Raw genomic sequence first — 9,566 nt, 5'->3', positions numbered from 1 at the left:
CGGAGGAGACCATCCACTTGCCTCCTGCTCCGGACATGGTTGGAGAAGGTTGAGGCGGAAGTGTGGGCTTGGGTGCTAGAGCTTGAGTGTGCGAAAACAGATTAGCAAAGGAGGAAGAAGGCGTGGATAGAAAGGTGAATCCTTATCCCTTTATATGGCCGGACGAAACTAAGCGTCCCGACTTGCCTGGTAAAACTCGCTTATCCCCCAAGCGCCGCAATTGATGACGCGGTTGGGTTACCCACGCCCGTATTGATGAGAATCCTGTAATAAGGGGACACGATCTCTTCTTTGACAAGACGTGTCTAAAAAACTACCTCGCGTTATGTGTGGGGCTGGTTAAAAGAAACGGTTCGAATAATCACCGGGCCATGACATAACGTCATGCTGCCAAAACAAGCCAGCAAATTAGATCTGCGAAAATATTATTTTCTCTACGGTGGAATGTGGAACTTATTTTGCAGGGTCGGACACTATCCTCGTATTCAAATTCTTCTGTGATGTATTCGGAGAAGGAACCCTCCTTGCAATGCGGAAGACAATACTGCGCGTCGGACTCATCGTCATTGAAGCCTGGTTCAGGGGCTACTGAGGGAGTCCTGGATTAGGGGGTCTCCGGACAGCTGGACTATCTCCATTGGCCGGACTGTTAGACTATGAAGATACAAGATTGAAGACTTCGTCTCGTGTCCGGATGGGACTCTACTTGGCATGGAAGGCAAGCTAGGCAATATGGATATGGATATCTCCTCCTTTGTAACCGACCTTGTGTAACCCTAACCCTCTCCGGTGTCTATATAAACTGAAGGGTTTTAGTCCGTAGGACAACAACCATAACATACAATCATACCATAGGCTAGCTTCTAGGGTTTAGCGTCTCTGGTCTCGTGGTAGATCTACTCTTGTACTACCCATATCATCAATATTAATCAAGCAGGACGTAGGGTTTTACCTCCATCAAGAGGGCCCGAACCTGGGTAAAACATCGTGTCCCCTGCCTCCTGTTACCATCCAGCCTAGACGCACAGTTCGGGACCCCCTACCCGAGATCCGACGGTTTTGACACCGACAAACAAGGTTTAACCTTTTTCTACCCACGCCTTCTTCCTCCTTGCCCATCCATTCTTGCGCACTCGAGCTCCAACGCCCAAGTCCACATCCTTCCCCTCAACCTTCTCCAATCATGTCCGGAGCGGGAGGTAAATGGATGGCTACCTCCGTTACGGAGATCAAGAAGTTGCGCGGAGCCGGATACTTAGCCGCGAATATCGCGCATCGGTTGCCCGCTGTGGGGCAGATCGTTCCTACCCCTGAACCTCACGAGAGGGTAGTTTTCCTCCATCAATTCCTTCGCGGACTGGGTTTTCCCCTCCATCCATTCGTCCGTGGTCTCATGTTCTACTACGGGCTGGACTTCCACGATCTGGCCATGAACTTCATCCTCAACATTTCGGCGTTCATAGTCGTGTGTGAGGCTTTCCTCCGCATCCGGACGCACTTCGGCCTGTGGTTAAAGACCTTCAATATCAAGCCGAAGGTGGTGGGAGGCCAACAAGCAGAATGCGGCGGAGCCATGGTGGGCAAGATGCCCAATGTTATATGGCTCGAAGGCTCCTTCGTGGAGACCATAAAGGGGTGGCAATCGGTGTGGTTCTACATCACCGAGCCGCGCGACACCAACTGGGTGGCTGCCCCTGAGTTTCGATCCGGAATCCCCGCGCGGCTCACCTCCTGAAAAGAGAAGGGCCTGTCCTGGGGTTCATCGGTGGAGCTGGACGGACTCCAGAAATGTATCCATAATATGGCAAGCAAGAAGCTCAAGCTTGTCAACATAGTCCAGGTCATGCTCATCCGCCGGATCCTCCCGTGTCAACAACAGGATTTCGACTTGTGGGAGTTAGACCCGGCCCAGCACCAGACTCTGAGCGAGCTCTTCGACACGACGCACAAAGATGTCTGGAGGGTGCTGTTCAAGGGCGCCGAGGTCCCTCCCTCTTTCACCGAGGACCGCGGGCTAAGCGTGAAGCGCCGAGCACATTCGGTGAGTTCTATACATCTGGTAGGATATTTTATTTCCCCTAGCTTAATCATGTGCAGGGTCTGAGCTCCATGCCTTTGACAGGACTGGGTGGAGACGTCGGGGCAGATCAACCGTCCGACCCCTCTGCCCGAAGACACTGCGGACGCTCTCCTAATGGAGATGCTGACTCCGGCTCCTTACAAGGTGCCGGAGAAGACCAAGAAGGGCAAGGGAACCCGAAAGAGTTCCCGACGCGAGGTGTTATCAGACTCATCGTCCAATAACTCCGCGACGCACTCCTCCCCCGAAGACGAGGAGGAAGATGTAGATGCTCCCCCTCCAGTCGGGGGAGACAAGAAAAGGAAGGCCGCCCCAACCGGGGGGGGGGGGCGAAGGGTCCAAGAAGGGAAGGAACCTCCTTCCGGACTACTCCACCATCACCGCCGAAGGCGAAGACGAGTGGCTGCTCAGGGCCAAGCCCCTGGCGAAGTCATAAGTATTCGGATGCCAGAGTAATTCATAGCATACCTTTGTCGCACCGCTTCTCCTAACACCGAATTATGATTATGCAGACCGCCACGAGCCCGTATCAACGTATCGTCGGACGGCTCCCTGGGCTCGTCGGATATGGATAGCGATCCACTTCCGACCGCCACCTCCCCTTGCCCTACGGACAACGCCGAGGTATTGTCTCAAGAGACACCGGGTCGAGGGGAGACAGTCCCGGAGGCGCCTCGAGGCGACCTCCCGAATTCCGGGAGCAGAGGGAGCAAGGCTCCCGAGGGCTCCGAGTTCGGCCCTCGTCCGAACACCGCGCCGGAACCTCTAGTGGTTCCGGACTCAGGCAGGCGGCCTCCTTCCAAAAGGGCAAGACGCCTGTGCCGGTGACCTCTGTCCATCGAGAGGCACCAGACAATCTACTGGGAGCGCTTCGAAGTGCTTCCATCGACGAAGAGCACCACACTATTATGAGTGCGGTGGTCCAGAAGGTTCAGTCCGCCAAGAGCGGACTTACTGAAGCCTGTGCCAGCCTTCTAACAGGCTTTGAGGTAAGTTTTTGAAATATAGGAAAAATATTACCGCATAGACAGTAGCCCCTGATGCTATGTTCGGTGTTCACAAAGAAAAGCCGAACGGAGGATCAAACAATATCACAGGAGTCTAATATAAGTATGTCAATATGCATATGCAGGCTTCGCTGCTGGCCTCTGCCGCACTGACTACGGAGGTCGCAGCACTGAAGCAGGACCTTAAAGGGTCCAAGGACGAGCTCGGCCTTGCCAAGAGGCACTCGAGGAAAACAAAGGTAAGTAGTACCTAGTCTATGGATATGTATAAAAAGAATGCGATTGCAAAATGACAGGATCATCGTAAATTTGCCAGGGGCCACGAACGTGGTGGCGACCCTGAAGCAAGCGCTATCCGATGCCGAAAACAAAGCGGCCAAGGAGCGCACCGAGCGGGAAAGGCATGAGGCACGGGTGGGCGAGGTGCAGCAAGAGCTCCACGCTCTCGTGATGAAGCACGAGGCGTTGGAGCTTGACTTGAAGATGCGAGAGTCTGAGCTTGCCGCGGCCCTCGAGAGCGCAAAGAATGCCAAGGCCGAAGCCCAAAAGGCCCTCCAGGAGATTGATGCGATATAGAAGAGAGCGGCGGGTAAGGCATTCTATATGCAAAGCAAGAATGTGAAAGTAAATTACCTGTTAGTTACCCGAATCCGGAGCTCTCTAGGAGCATTGGCAGATTTGCCCCGCAGCATGTCGGATGCCGCACAGTTTTACCAGGCCAGGGAGGGAAGCTCAACAGAGAAGCTATTCTGGTCTCAGTATACTGGGACCGAACACCCGATGCCTCTGAGCGACCAGCTGAAGCAAGTGGTCGAGCTGCACAAGGCGGCCGAACAGGCCATGAAGGGCTTTATAGTCCAGATGTGGCCTGGCGACGCCCTTCCCAACAGCTACTTCGGCCTGGTGAGGTGGCTTGTGGATGCCTACCCACGGCTGGAAGTCATCAAGCGGTCTGTCTGGATCGAAGGTGCATGCCGGGCTTTTGCCCGTGTGAAGGTGCAATGGGCCAAGCTGGACACCGTGAAGCTGATTAAGGAAGGGCCGTCGGAGGGCAAGGAGCATCGCCACCCCAAGATGTACTATGATGGTGTCCCGAAGGGTGCTCGTCTCATAGCGGATGAGTGTACGAAAGATATAATATTCGAGTAAACTTGCTCGTGTAATCCTGTATTTATGAAAACTTGTTCATATGCGCTATGCAACGCTTGTTTGAATTTAAAATATTACCTTCTGTTCGACTGTTTATCAAATTTGAGAGATGGCTAGTCGTCGGCTTCCGCCCCCACGCCACAAGTGCTGGGGTGTTCGGGATAAACTTGAGCACTCTTGTTCCCATTGTTGGGTCCTTCGAGGGAGGTGCTCAGCACAATGAACAAGGCAATCAGACTATAATGCGTTATCACTCTCACTTAGCCATAGAATTCTATAATTTTAGATTTTGGCCAAGCCCCTAGTATTCGGAAGGCCGAATTCGGGGCGTGATACACGCCTTAAGCCAGACAGGGCCGTCTCCTCGCTCTAAGCGGCATAAGCATTTAGGGACTTGAAACCTCTCAAAGAGCGACCAATCTCTCGCCTTATCATGACAGTCAGTTTTAGCTTTCTCTACTGAGGTGCTTAGCCCAGCAGAACCGGGGCACAATCGCAGTAGTTCTCCCAGTAAGGTACCAAAACATGGGAGCCGGGCAAACCCAACTATTGACCCAAGACATGATTCGAAGCTGATGCATATAATGCTATAAGTTCGGGGTGCCGCACTGTCGAAAGTGTTCGGACTTCTCACGCCGTATTATGGGGTATGCTTAAGCCCCTAGCGTATTGGCCGTACCAGAGTGTACGGGTGCTGGATGTCATAAATGAACACACACACACACATATATATATAAAGAAGAATGCAATAATAGTCTTAATGCTATGCATTTTTTATTCAAAAAGGTGTGTTAAAGTAGAATGATACAAGTAGTGCGATAAGCAAAAGGTAGGACTGTTTGACATGTCCCTTCCAAGGGCAAGCTGAGGAATAGTATTAAAGCAAATACTTCACTCGTTATCATAATCCACCTGGGAGTTCCGTGGTGTGACGTAGCTTTCTGCCTCCTTGGATGCTGCATCATGCGTTCAGCAATCACGTTGCCGGACAGGGTTTCCAGAGATTGAAGTCCTGAAAGAGAAAAATAACAAAGCGGGAAGCCCCTAGTGTGGTTTAAGCCGTGACTTGGGGCGTGCTGCCGTCGTGCCCCCTTCCCTGCCTGTGCCCATGGTATTTTTAATGCGTAATTATGTACGCGTGGCATGGATTTCGCCGTTTGGCTGGGACCGGGGTGAGGGCCGCATTGCTATGCGAGCTCGGAACGTGCCAGGCGGTCCTATTGCCGATTACTCCGGGCGCGCTTGAAGGTGTCTGGGTCCTTAATCGCCGAACTAGTGGATTGCCTTAAGAGGCTGCTTTGTGCTTCTGCTGCGAGGGCCGCAGTGTGCTCCTCCGTGCGGATAGAGCGCTCTGTGTTTCCATTGACTGTGATGACCCCCCGAGGTCCTGGCATCTTGAGCTTGAGATATGCATAATGCGGTACCACATTGAATCTTGCAAATGCGGTTCGCCCTAGCAGTGCATGATAGCCACTGCGGAACGGGACTATGTCGAAGATTAACTCTTCGCTTCGGAAGTTATCCGAAGATCCAAAGACCACTTCCAGTGTTACTGAGCCTGTGCAATGGGCCTCTACACCTGGTATGCCGCCTTTAAAGGTTGTTTTGGTGGGTTTGATCCTTGAGGGGTCTATACCCATTTTGTGCACTGTGTCATGATAAATCAGGTTCAGGCTGGTGCCGCCGTCCATTAGGACTCGGGTGAGGTGAAATCCGTCAATGATTGGGTCGAGGACCAATGCGGCGAATCCACCATGACGGATACTAGTGGGGTGGTCCCTGCGATCGAAGGTGATCGGACAGGAAGACCATGGGTTGAACTTTGGGGCGACTGGCTCCAACGCATATACGTCCCTGAGCGCATGCTTCCGCTCCCTCTTGGGGATGTGGGTTGCGTATATCATGTTCACCATCCGCACTTGTGGGGGGAACCTCTTCTGTCCTCCGGTGTTCGGCTGCCGGGGCTCCTCCTCATCATCGTTATGTGACCCCTTATCTTTGTTTTCGGCATTTAGCTTGCCGGCCTGCTTGAACACCCAACAATCCCTGTTGGTGTGATTGGCTGGCTTGTCGGGGGTGCCGTGTATTTGACACGAGCGATCGAGTATACGGTCCAAACTGGACGGGCCCGGAGTGCTTCTCTTGAATGGCTTTTTCCGTTGACCAGGTTTAGAGCCTTTGAATCTGGCATTGACTGCCGTATCCTCGGCATTGTCGCTGTTAATGCAACGCTTATGCTTGTTGCGACCTGACCTGCCATTGCCGTCCTTGGTATCCGAAGTACCATGGTTCTTTGATATGTTATTACTGCGAGCCAGCCAGCTGTCTTCTCCCGCGCAAAAGCGGGTCATGAGTGTCGTGAGGGCTGCCATAGATTTCGGTTTTTCCTGGCCATGGTGCCGGGCAAGCCATTCATCACGGATGTTGTGCTTGAAATCTTCTAGGGCCTCTGCATCCGGACAATCGACGATTTGATTTTTCTTTGTTAGGAACCGTGTCTAGAATTGCCTGGCCGATTCCTCTGGCTGCTGAATTATGTGGCTCAAGTCATCGGCATCTGGTGGTCGCACGTAAGTGCCCTGAAAGTTATCGAGGAATGCGGCTTTGAGATCTTCCCAACAGCCAATGGACTCTGCTGGCAAGCTGTTGAGCCAATGCCGAGCTGGTCCTTTGAGTTTGAGTGGGAGGTATTTGATGGCATGTAGGTCATCACCGCGGGCCATGTGGATGTGCAGGAGGAAATCATCGATCCATACAGCAGGATCTGTTGTGCCGTCGTATGATTCTATATTTATGGGTTTGAAACCCTCTGGGATTTGATGATCCATTACTTCGTCTGTGAAGCATAAGGGGTGTGCGGCGCCTCTGTACTGGGCTATATCGTGAAGCATCTCGAATGAGTCTTGCCCGCTGTGTTCGGCCCAGCCGGACTTACTTTTACTGTATCTGCCGTGACGATTATCGTCTCGCGTAGTGGCGCGCCCTTGTGATCCGTAGATTGATCTTGCATGTTTTGCTTTGTCCTCCAATACGTCTCGCAGGTCTGGCGTATTTCCCCATGCCTTTTTATTTGAGTGACGTCGGGGTGCGGGCTGAGCTTTTGGCTGGAATGTCTCTCTGTCGCGGCCACGAGGTGGCCGATCAGCCGCGTCATATGTCGGGGATGTAGGTTTTGGTGCTTCCTCCTCCATTCGGGGTAGCAACCTGCATTTTGGGTAACTCTTGGAGGGGCGTTCGAGTTTATACTCTTCGGCCGCCAGGACTTCAGTCCATCTGTCAGCTAGCAGATCTTGATCAGCTTGAAGCTGCTGCTGTTTTTTCTTAAGGCTATTTGCCGTGGCTATAAGCCTGTGCTTGAAGTGCTCTTGTTCGACGGGATCCTCTGGCATGGCGAATTTATCATCGCCGAGGCTTTCCTCATCTTCAGAGGGGGCATGTAATTATCATCATCCGCCTCTCCATCTGCCGCTCTCTCAGGAGGGCTGGCTCCTCCATCCTCCTGCTCTAAATCTTGTTGGAGGGGATTGTTGTTGTCTTCGGCACTGTCCGAAGTGCTATTATCTCCGGTGCCGGTATCACCACTTTTGCCTTGGCGGGACTTAGAGCGGCGCCGCTGACGCCGACGCTTTGGTTGCTTCTTGGAGGGGTCATCCTCTATTGTCTCGTCGCCATTGCCTTGTTTGGGTGTGTCCACCATGTATATATCGTATGATGAGGTGGCTATCCGGTGCCCTGTGGGCAGTGGTTCCTCTTCGACTCCCGCATCGTCGTCCATACCGTCGATGTCTTCGGAGTCGAAGTCGAGCATGTCGGTTAAGTCATCGACAGTGCCTACTAAGTGGGTGGTTGGTGGGCGGCGAATTTCTTCGTCATCCGCATCCCAATCCTGCCGGACGTAGTTCGGCCAGGATCCCTCTGACAAGGAAAGAGACCTTAATGAGTTCACTATGTCGCCGAAGGGAGAGTGCTGAAAAATATCCATGGAGGTAAACTCCATGATCGACGCCCAATCAGATTCGATAGGAACGGGCGCAGGCAGTTCGGAGTCCATGGCCGGAGAAGGATCCGCCAGTTTGGCAACACGGGTCTCGTGAAGGGTAAGGTCCATATTCGGCTCGATGGCCGCAGAGGGTACGGCCTCCACGATGGGGTCTATCCACCCGTCCACGGATGGCGAAACTGGCTCCGAATTGAGGGTCAGAGCGGCTGCCGGTGCGATCTCCTGAATATGGTCCGATGGTAGAGCTAAATCGTACTCATCGTGACCGCGTGGCGCACAAGGCAGGGGCTCGAATCCGTCGAAGATCAAGTCTCCGCGGATATCGACTGTGTAGTTTAAGCTTCCAAACCTGACCTGGTGGCCAGAGGCGTAACTTTCGATCTGCTCCAGATGGCCAAGCGAGTTGGCCCATAGTGTGAAGCCGCCGAACACAAAGATCTGTCCGGGGAGAAAAATCTCACCCTGGACTGCATCGCTATCGATGATCGTAGGAGCCATCAAGCCTAACGGCGATGACACAGAGGAACTCTCAATGAAAGCACCAATGTCGGTGTCAAAACAGGCGGATCTCGGGTAGGGGGTCCCGAACTGTGCGTCTAAGGCAGATGGTAATAGGAGGCAGGGGACACGATGTTTTACCCAGGTTCGGGCCCTCTTGATGGAGGTAAAACCCTACGTCCTGCTTGATTTATTCTTAATGATATGAGTATTACAAGAGTTGATCTACCACGAGATCGGAGAGGCTCAACCCTAGAAGCTAGCCTATGGTATGATTGTATGTTGTCCTACAGACTAAAACCCTCTGGTTTATATAGACACCGGAAGGGGCTAGGGTTACACAAGGCCGGTTTCAAAGGAGGAGATATACATATCCATACTGCATAGCTTGCCTTCCACGCCAAGTAGAGTCCTATCCGGAGACAAGACGAAGTCATCAATCTTGTATCTTCATAGTCCAACAGTCCGGCCAAAGGATATAATTCGGCTGTCCGGAGACCCCCTAATCCAGGACTCCCTCACCTGGCTTCAATGACAAGGTATCCGGCGGGTAGATCTGTCTTCGGCATTGCAAGGCGAGTTCCTCCTTCCAAACTCCAAAATAGTCTTCGGACGAATTGATCGTGTCCGGACCTGTAACATACACCACACACAAATGTAGAGAGAATATAACAATACACGAGTCTAATCCGCTGGCAACTTTTTACAACATGACATCACGTCTGTCCGGTCAAAATTTCAAACTATTTTTCGTGTGCCGCTCCATGTTTCGAGACGCGGTTGCCATTGGCACGTCTTGTCAAAGCAGAGGTCGTGTCCCCTTATTACGGGA

Source organism: Triticum aestivum, chromosome 2A, assembly GCF_018294505.1.
Source record: "Triticum aestivum cultivar Chinese Spring chromosome 2A, IWGSC CS RefSeq v2.1, whole genome shotgun sequence".
Taxonomy (NCBI): Eukaryota; Viridiplantae; Streptophyta; class Magnoliopsida; order Poales; family Poaceae; genus Triticum; species Triticum aestivum.
The sequence above is the reverse complement of the archived record's forward strand: the minus strand, read 5'-3'. Positions refer to the sequence as shown.